Source organism: Microcaecilia unicolor, chromosome 4, assembly GCF_901765095.1.
Source record: "Microcaecilia unicolor chromosome 4, aMicUni1.1, whole genome shotgun sequence".
Lineage (NCBI taxonomy): Eukaryota > Metazoa > Chordata > Amphibia > Gymnophiona > Siphonopidae > Microcaecilia > Microcaecilia unicolor.
In genome coordinates this window covers 15,133,962-15,143,485 of record NC_044034.1, presented here as the reverse complement: position 1 = coordinate 15,143,485, position 9,524 = coordinate 15,133,962, and the positions used below count along the sequence as shown (strand labels likewise).

General features: G+C 45.6%; 1 protein-coding gene across 1 annotated transcript in view; it reads left to right on the top strand.

Moving 5' to 3' along the window:
- The window catches only part of CLPB (ClpB homolog, mitochondrial AAA ATPase chaperonin), a 266,010-nt gene that overhangs the window by 77,339 nt on the left and 179,147 nt on the right, over positions 1-9,524 (top strand). The gene's annotated exons all lie outside the window — the stretch shown is intronic.

The following is a 9,524-nucleotide window of genomic DNA, read 5'->3' as shown; positions in this document are numbered from 1 at the left end:
CTGATGCTCGAATAAAAGACAGAAGGGATGGGGAGCTATACAGACACCTAAATATTTGAAAGCTATTAATGCTGAATGTTCTTTTTTTTTTTCCTGTTCACTCTGCTGAGTCAGGATACAATAGAGAATTCAAACTAGGAAGTGTAGCAGGTGATGTTATGGGTCATGCGCCGATTAATTTTTCTCCGAGAACAAGCAGGACAGCTACGTTACGGAGAGTGACGTCGTTTAGTGGAACCTGGCGTGGATGCTACACATCATCCGATGTCTAGAAACTTTAGGCAGCCTTGACCGCATACCTTCCCACCCGCTTCATTTGCACGGGACCATGCAGTTCTTTTTTTTTTTTCTGTCGCTCTGAGAGGACCTGTTTTTAGGAGCTCTTGTCATGATATATTTTTTTTCTAGACCTTTCCTGCTTTCAGATATTTTTTCTTTGTGAGTAGCTTGAGACCACTTTGGTTTTCCCCATATCCCTTAACTCTTATTTTTTGCGCTGCTTTTTGGTCCTTTTAAGTTTTCCTTTCTTTTGTCAAGGCTCCACAGCCCACTTAGGCCTGAGCTTCCCTGCTGGGTTTGTCTCCTTTTTTTCTTAACAGTTGAGCCGTTTGATTTCACTGCAGCTATCTTTCCTCCAATGATACAAAAACAGGACCAGCTCAACCTATGGACCAGGTGAGGCACTGGCCCAGGGTGCCAGTGATAAAGGGCACTAAAATCCTGCTCCAGCATCTTCCTTTCCCTCTGTCTCTCTGCCTGCAGTTCAGTGTTCGCAGGGTAGGAGGGAGGGAAGAGAGAAGGAAATATGCCAAACTGGGACTTTGATGGCCTTTATCATCAGTGGGATGGTGGAGGGGGAGACTTGAAAGCAGGAGATAGTGGATCACCAGCAGGGGAATGAGAGTTGAAGGAAAGATACCGGATTACCGGGGGGGGGGGGGGGGGGGGGGGGGTCTGGGGGGCACCGATAAAAAAGTTGGTTCAGGTCACCATACTCACTTGAATCCTGCCCAGAGAACTCCCAGTGGTTTTAAGAAATGGTCTTGGTGTGGCAAGATGATGTCTGTGACTGGCCCTCAAAACTGGTGCTTGCCATTCCTGGGACCCAGCCACAATGCCTCTAATTATAGACTGTCTTAAAATGCAGAAAACAACCCTAAAGAATTAAGAGGTGGTACATGAGAGACTTTTTGGCGCTTCTAAGTATAATCCATCGACATCAGCATTGGAGGCATTGGTCCCCATGGCTCTTGAAGCTGCATTGGGCAGTGGTGATGCATCAGCACTGAAGAGGTCTCAGCCTGCCTCAATGTTGGGTGTCAGTGGCACCCTTCCGGACTGAACTTCCTTGGACCCAACATCGAAGATACGGAAGGATTCAACATTGTCCTTGTAGGCACTGAAGGTTCCAAATGTTGGGCATCGAGAGGAGATGAAGAAGCATTGCCAGGAGCTGCAGATCACCAGCGTTATTGGTCCCTGAGAAGCGTCTGCTCTGAGAGGACCACTCCACTCCGTGAAGCTGCTACTTGTGCAGCAGCCTCCTTAGGAAAAGAGGAATTCTTCCCCAAAGGAACGCTCCTTTGTCACATTTTTATAGAAGATGGCTGAGTCCATCCCATTTCAATTGGAAAATAAGGACAAGCCTAGGGCCGAGATGCTGGACATCCTTGATGATGCCCTTCCTAAGGAAGTTGTGACAGTGTCCATGTACAGCAACAGCAGATGAAGTAGTGCAGATGAGGAATTGGGAGACCCCTTTCTCTCTACAACCTATCAGTAGGAAGGCTAACTCTATGTGTGGAGTCTAAAAGGCTCCCAGATTTCAAGAAGCAGCAGCAGTTTTCTCACCATTCCATGATGGTTAAATCCACCCTCAAAAGAGCCAGAAGTTTCAGGATACATGCCTCGGCGCCCCGGGGCAAGGATGCTCGAATTCTGGACTATTTTGGGAGGAAGGTTGTTCAGGACTCTATGCTCATTTCTTGTGTACAGTCCTACCAGATCTACGTGAGCCTCCACTTGGTGCCCAGTGTAGTGGAGTTCGCAGACATTCTGGCCGCAGTGCAGGCAGCTGAGCTCCACCAGCTACTAGTCAAGCAGTGTGTTTGACCATAAACCAGTGGTTCAGGAGAACCAGGTGGATGCCCTCTGCCAAAATGATGATTTTTTTGGTAACATAGTAAATGACGGCAGATAAAGACCTGTACGGTCCATCCAGTGCCCAACAAGATAAACTCATTTACATGGTATGTGATACTTTATAGGTATACCCGAGTTTGATTTGTCCTTGCCTTTCTTAGGGCACAGACCATAGAAGTCTACCCAGCACTGTTCTTGTACTAAGTTCTGAAGCTAATGTTGAAGCCCCTTAAAATTTATACTCCAGCCCATCCCTATCTATTGAGTCACAATCAGGGCATAGACCGTAGAAGTCTGCCCAGCTCCCATTTTGTTTCCTAATTACCGGTGTCGCCACTCAATCTCTGCTAAGATTCCACGGAACCATTCCTTCTAAACAGGATTCCTTTGTGTTTATCCCACGCATGTTTGAATTCCATTACCGTTTTCATCTCCACCACCTCCCGCGGGAGGGCATTCCACATATCCATCATCCTCTCTGTGAAAAAATACTTCCTGACATTTAGTCCTGAGTCTGCCCCTCTTCAACCTCAATTCATGTCCTCCAGTTCTACCGCCTTCCCATCTCCGAAAAAGGATAATTTGCGGATTAATACCTTTCAAATATTTGAACGTCTGTATCATGTCACCCCTGTTTCTCCTTTCCTCTAAGGTATACATGTTCAGGTCAGCAAGTCTCTTCTCGTACGGTTTGCAACGCAAACAGGGTGGAGGAAATTGCTGACCTCATCAAGAAACATTCTGACAACATAAAGTTGCTTTCTCGGCCCACTCCTTCTGTGTCTTCCACATCTCTTGGAAGTTTTCGGGTAGTAGAAGAAACTCTACTACTTTGAGACGTACGTTCACTCCTTCTGTCCAATTTCCCCAGCAGTTCCAGGGTTCCTGCTCCCACCCTTGACAACAGTGAACCCAGAAGCCATAGTCAGTTCTCTAGTAAATGCAGGGGGTGAGCTTTTGATTGGTTCCAAGAGAACATAGCCACTATAAAAGTAATTATTTTCATGCAAGATGGCCATTCAAAACCTCAGGCCCAGTAGGTTCTCGAAATACTTTGGGGGTGGGGGTGTTACGCCCTACATTGGCAAGAACTCCCTCCAAACTGCCCACCAACAGCCTCAAAATCCAGCTCTGCACAAGGATGTGCTCACAAAGGAACTCTCCTCCCTTCTGCAGGCTCATGTGGTTGAGCCTGTGCCACCAGGGAAGAAGGAAAGGGGTTCTATTCCTTGTGTTCCAGAAAAAGTGTGTGTGTGTGTGGGGGGGGGGGGGGGGGGGGGGGGGGTTATATCACTTTCTAGACCTAAAAGCCCTGAACAAATATCTGGTCAAAAAGTTCAGGATGGTTTCCCAGTGCACTCTTCTCCCCTTGATTCAGGAAAACAATTGGCTATGATCTCTGAACTTAAAGGATGCTTACATCCTCATTGAGATACATTCCAGTCACAGGAAGTATCTCAAATTTTGATTAGGGAAACATCACTACTGGTGTCATGTCCTGCCTTTTGGCCTCACGTCTGCTCCAAGAGTATTCACAAAATGCCTCACAGTAGCTGTTGTGTCACTACGCAGACTGAAAGTGCATGTATTTCCTTTCCAGGACAATTGGCTGGTGAAGAGCACATCAAAGGAAAATGTTAAAGAATCAATATGGACAACTATTTGGGTGCTGGAGCTACTAGGGCTCATTGTCAACTACCCAGAGTCCCATCACTCCCTTGTTTAGCAATTGAAATTCATTGAGCCCTTCTAGACACAGTTGAAACTTGAGCCTACCTCCCAGCTTCCAGGTGGATGCCATGATCAACATTGCTCTATAGGTTCAGCAGAGCCAGCAGGTAACAGCTCAGCAGATGTTGTTAGACCATGTGGCCTCTATACCTCATGTCCACCCATGGAACGCCGCCATTTGAGAGAGGTCCAATGGACCCTAGCTTCTCAGTGGTGTCAGGCCACGGGGAATCTAGGGCTTGTGGAGTTAGTGGACAGTTTGACACAGTTTGGTGCTGGGGCTTCCATTCAAATTCCCCCTCTTCAAGATGTTGACAACAGATGTTTCGAACCTGAGCTGGGGTGCTCGTATGGATGGGCTTCACACCCCAGGGTCATTGGTCTGCTCAGGTGCTGAAGCTTCACATCAACATCTAGGAGCTACGGGCCATTTGGAACACTAAAAGCTTTCAGAGATCAGCTATTGCATCAACTTATGTTCATCAAAACAAACAATCAGGTTGTGATGTACTATGACAACAAGCAGGGAGGTATGGGATCATAGCTCTTTTGTCAGTATGCAGTTAGGATGTGGCAGTGGGCTTTTTGCCATGGCATGGTTCTCAGGGCCACATACCTCGTGGGCAAGAACAGTAGTCTGGTGATCAGAACGAGCAGAGTGATGTAACTGCACGAGTGGTCCCTCAACATAGGTATAGCCTGGAAGATATTCTGAGTGCGGGGCACTCCCTCGGTAGATCTCTTTGCCACTTACCTTCAACAACAAAGTCCCTCAGTTCTGCTCCCAACTAGCATCGGATGCCTTTCTCTTTAATTGAAGGCAAGGCCTTCTGTATGCATATCCTCCCATACCTCATAAGGAGAAGACTTTGCTGATGAAATTTAATGTAGACAAATGCAAGGTGATGCACACTGGAAAGAGTAATCCGAATCATAGTTACCTGATGCTAGGGTCCACCTTGGGGGTCAGCACTCAAGAAAAAGATCTGGGTGTCGTTGTAGATAGTAAACTGAAATCTTCTGCTCAGTGTGTGGCGGCGGCCAAAAAAGCAAACAGGATGCTAAGGAAAGGGATGGTGAATAAGACCGAAAGTACTATAATGCCTCTGTGTTGCTTCTTGGTGCATCTGCAGCTTGAGTATTGCATTCAGTTCTGGTCACCGTATCTCAAAAAAGATATAGCGGAATTAGAAAAGGTTAAAAGAATAGCGACCAAAATGATAAAGGGGATGGAACTCCTCTTGTATGAGGAAAGGCTGAAGAAGTTAAGGCTCTTTAGCTTAAAAGAGATGGATGAGGGGAGATATGATTGAGGTCTGCAAAACTCTGAGTGATGTAGAGCAAGTAGAAGTAAATCGATTTTTTTTAAACTTGTTCCAAAATTACAAAGACTAGGGGGCACTCGAAGAAGTTACATGGAAATACTTTTAAAACAAATAGGAGAAAATATATTTTCACTCAATGAATAGTTAAGCTCTGGAACTCTTTTCTGCAGGATGTGGTAACATTGGTTAGTGTATCTGGGTTTTAAAAAGGTTTGGACAAATTCCTGGAGGAAAAGTTCATAGTCTGCTATTGAGACAGACATGGGAAGCAACTGCTTGCCCTGGGATTTGTAGTATGGAATGTTGTTTCTGCCAGGTACTTGTGACTGGCTTGGCCACTGTTTGGAAAACAGGATACTGGGCTAGATGGACCATTGGTCTGACCCAGTATGGCTGCTCTTATGTTCTTATGAAATTCAAGCTGGACTGGGGGCCATGATCCTCATCAGGCCTTACTAGTCAAGACAAATATGGTTCCCCCTTTTTCTGATTTTATCCTCTGAAGAACAGTGGAACAAGGGGACTCTTCTGCATCCCAAGCTTCAATCCCTGGTCATTACGGCTTGTATGTTGAAAGCTTAGAACTTGCATCCCTTCATCTGCATGAGGGTGTTTCCTGGGTCTACTAAACATACTAGAATACTTCGGGATCGGTGGAAGTGTACTTAACTGGATCAAGGGCTTCCTAATGACCAGAACCTATCAAGTGAAATTGACCGTGTCATCACCATGGAAAGCAGACTGCGGGGTACCTCAAGGATCGCCACTATCACCGCTCCTTTTCAACCTAATGATGTCTCCACTAGCCAAGTCTCTATCCAGTCAAGGCCTTAACCCTTTCATATACGCGGACGACGTCACATTGTACATCCCTTACAAAAACGATCTAATGGAAATGACCGAAGAAATCAAACTTAACTTAAACATCATGAACTCTTGGGCGAATACATTTCAACTAAAACTCAACACAGAAAAAACACACTGTCTCATCCTCACATCCCAATATAACACAATCAAACCCACCAACAAAACCACCCCAGATCACACCCTCCCTATCTCAGACAGCCTGAAAATTCTCGGAGTTACAATCAACCAAAATCTCACACTGGAGAGCCAAGTGAAAGCCACAACAAAGAAAATGTTTAACTCAATGTGGAAGCTGAAACGTGTGAAACCTTTCTTCCCAAGGGAAATATTTCGCAACTTAGTACAATCCATGGTGCTAAGCCATCTAGATTACTGCAACGGAATCTACGCGGGATGTAAAGAACAAATCATAAAGAAACTCCAGACTGCTCAAAACACAGCAGCCAGGCTTATATTCGGAAAAACAAGATTTGAAAGCGCCAGACCTTTACGAGAAAAACTACACTGGCTCCCAATCAAAGATCTGCACCCTGGTTCACAAGATCATCTATGGCAATGCCCCGGGATACAATATAGACCTCATAGACCTATCAACCAGCAACACAACAAAATCAACATGAACATACCTAAATCTTCACTACCCAAGCTGTAAAGGACTTAAATACAAATCAACCTATGCATCCAGCTCCTTTTATATAAGCACACAACTATGGAACGTGCTTCTGACCACTGTGAAAACAACATACAACCACCTAATCTTCCGGAAACTCCTAAAGACTTACCTGTTCAATAAGGTATACTCAAACGACTCAACCTAAATGCCTAAACCCACAACACAACATTATAAATGTTCATATTGGACATAACCTACTCTTCCCCTTGACCCCCAATATGTCTATCAATTCTGGTCATTAGTCTGTCATAACCTCACTTTGTATTTGTTCATGCCGGCATTGGCGACTGCCACTACTGCACTATGTAAGCCACATTGAGCCTGCAAATAGGTGGGAAAATGTGGGATACAAATACAACAAATAAAATAAATAAATAAAAATAAATAAATATAATTTTAAGTGAAGAGGTTTGCTACCTAGTGTGAAGGAAAGGCCCTAGATGCTTTTTTTTTTGTCCTACACAAAAATTACTTGAATGACTTGTACACTTTTTGAGTCTGGCCTAAAAGCAAACTCTGTAAGGATTCACCTTGGTGCAATTGCTGCTTACCATCACCTTGTGGTGTGGTTACCATCACCATCTCTGTGCAGCCTTTAGTTGTTTGATTCATGAGAGGTTTGCTTTTGACAAAACTCCCAATCAAATCTCTGATGGTGTCATGGGACCTCAACATTGTCCTCATCCAGCTCATGAAAGCCCCTTTTGATCCACTTCACTCTTGCCAACTGAAGTACCTGACCTGGAAGGTTTTGTGTGTGATTGTAGTCACTTCTGCTTGTAGGGTCAGCGAGTTTCAGGCCTCAGTAGCTAATCCACCTTTTACTAAATTTCATCATAACCGAATAGTTCTCCTCTCACATCTAATTAAGGTGGTGTCATAATTGCAGCTTAACCAGTCAGTTGTCCTGCCAGCATTCTTCCCAAAGCCTCATTCCCATCCTGGTGAGAGCGCACAATACACCTTAGACTTCAAGCGAGCCTTGGCCTTCTATCTGGAACAGACTAAAGCCTGTAGATAATCCACCCAGCTTTTTTTTTTCTTTTGGCCCTAACAGCATGGAACGGACACTTGGCTATCAGGTTGCATCTCCTACAGTTATATCCAGGCTGGACTGACTCTGGAGGCTTATGTCACGGCTCACAATGTTCGAGCCATGGCGGCGTCAGCTCACTTGAGGTTAGCCTCTATTGAGGAGATTTGCAAAGCTGCAATGTAGTCTTCAGTCCACACGTTCACATCTCACTACTGCCTAGAACAAGATTCCCAACGCAACACTTGGTTTGGTCTAACAGTTCTGCAGAATTTGTTTGGGGTCTAGAATCCAACTTCACCCTCCTAGGCCCGTTTTTGTTCTGTTCAATGCTGCATCTCCATAGCAGCATTCTTAAGATTTTAATTGTTTCTGGATGGTCTTGCCTGTTGCTAGTCCCTATTTTCCATTGTTTGTTGTTTTTGGTGAGCCTGGTATCTAGGGATTCCCACATCTGGTAATACAGCTTTCCTACTTGTCCTCAGAGAAGCAAGGGTGCTCACCTGTAGCAGGTGTTCTGTGAGGACAGCAGAACACACATTACCACATACCCTCATACCTCCCCTAGGAGTTGTATTCTAAGTTTTTGTATTCAATTGCCTGGTCCCACGTGAGTGAAACAAAGGGAATGGTACGTGTGTGTGTATGGCCGGGTCTGCCAAAGGCTTCTAGAAATAGAATGCTGGGTTGCATCTGTGCTGTGCTGTGTTGGATGATGTCACTCATACATTGGTAATGTATGTCCTACTGTCCTCAGAGACTATCTGCTACAGGTGAGGTGAGTAACTTCATTTTATGAGAATATAATTTGCAGTGAAGGATGGGTTAAGGCAGTGGTTCCCAAACCTTGTTGGGTCAGGGCGCCCCTGGGTTACACATTTCCTCTCACATCTCCTCCCTCCACCCCCGACTGCGTTTAGGCCTACCTTTGCAGGCAGGGATGCCCAAGCCCCACCAGCTGAAGAAGTCCATTACTGAGACCTGAGCTCCATGCTGCCTGTACAGTGAGCAAATCTGTGGCATGCTTCAACCACCAACACCAGCATTCCCACGCTTTCTCTCCTTTTCTTCCCCTTTCCATACAGCGTCTGCCCTCCTTTTCTCCCCCTTCCATCCAGCGCCTGCTCTCCTATTTTCCTTCTTTTCCCTCTTCCATCCAGCCTAAGCCCCCTCTCTCTCACCCCTCACCCACCCACACCCTACCACTGCTGCTTCTGTACACCAGCAGCAAAGCAAAGTACAACCACTTCAAGGTAGTACTCTTCATTCACGCGACTGCTGGCTGTGCCCCTGAACAGGAAGTGATGGCTGATGGAACAGGACTGTCAGCCACAGGTATGGATAGGCTGGCCTCGTGGTGGTTGCAGCTTGTTTTGCCACTGCTGGTGCTCATCTAGGGAAGCAGCAGCAGCAGTGGTGGGAGGGAGGTGGGGAAAATGTGCCATGGCACACAGTTTGGGAACTGCTGGGTTAAGGACTAGTTATCAAAAATAATTGAAAATAAAGAGAATTAGATTATGAGGTCTCATGGTGCAGTTGGTAAAGTTTACAATTTGTTTAAATTCGCTATACTGCTTGACTAGATGGTGTCAGAAGTGAGGTATGATAGGGAAAGAACCTTTAGAGATGGATAGAGGGGTGAGAAGCGGGGAAAGAAAGTCTGGAGGAAAAGGGGGAGATATGATGTAAAGGATTGAGAGGGGGTGGGGACTGTGAAAGCCGGGTTAGAGATTGTGGGCATAGGACTGGAGAG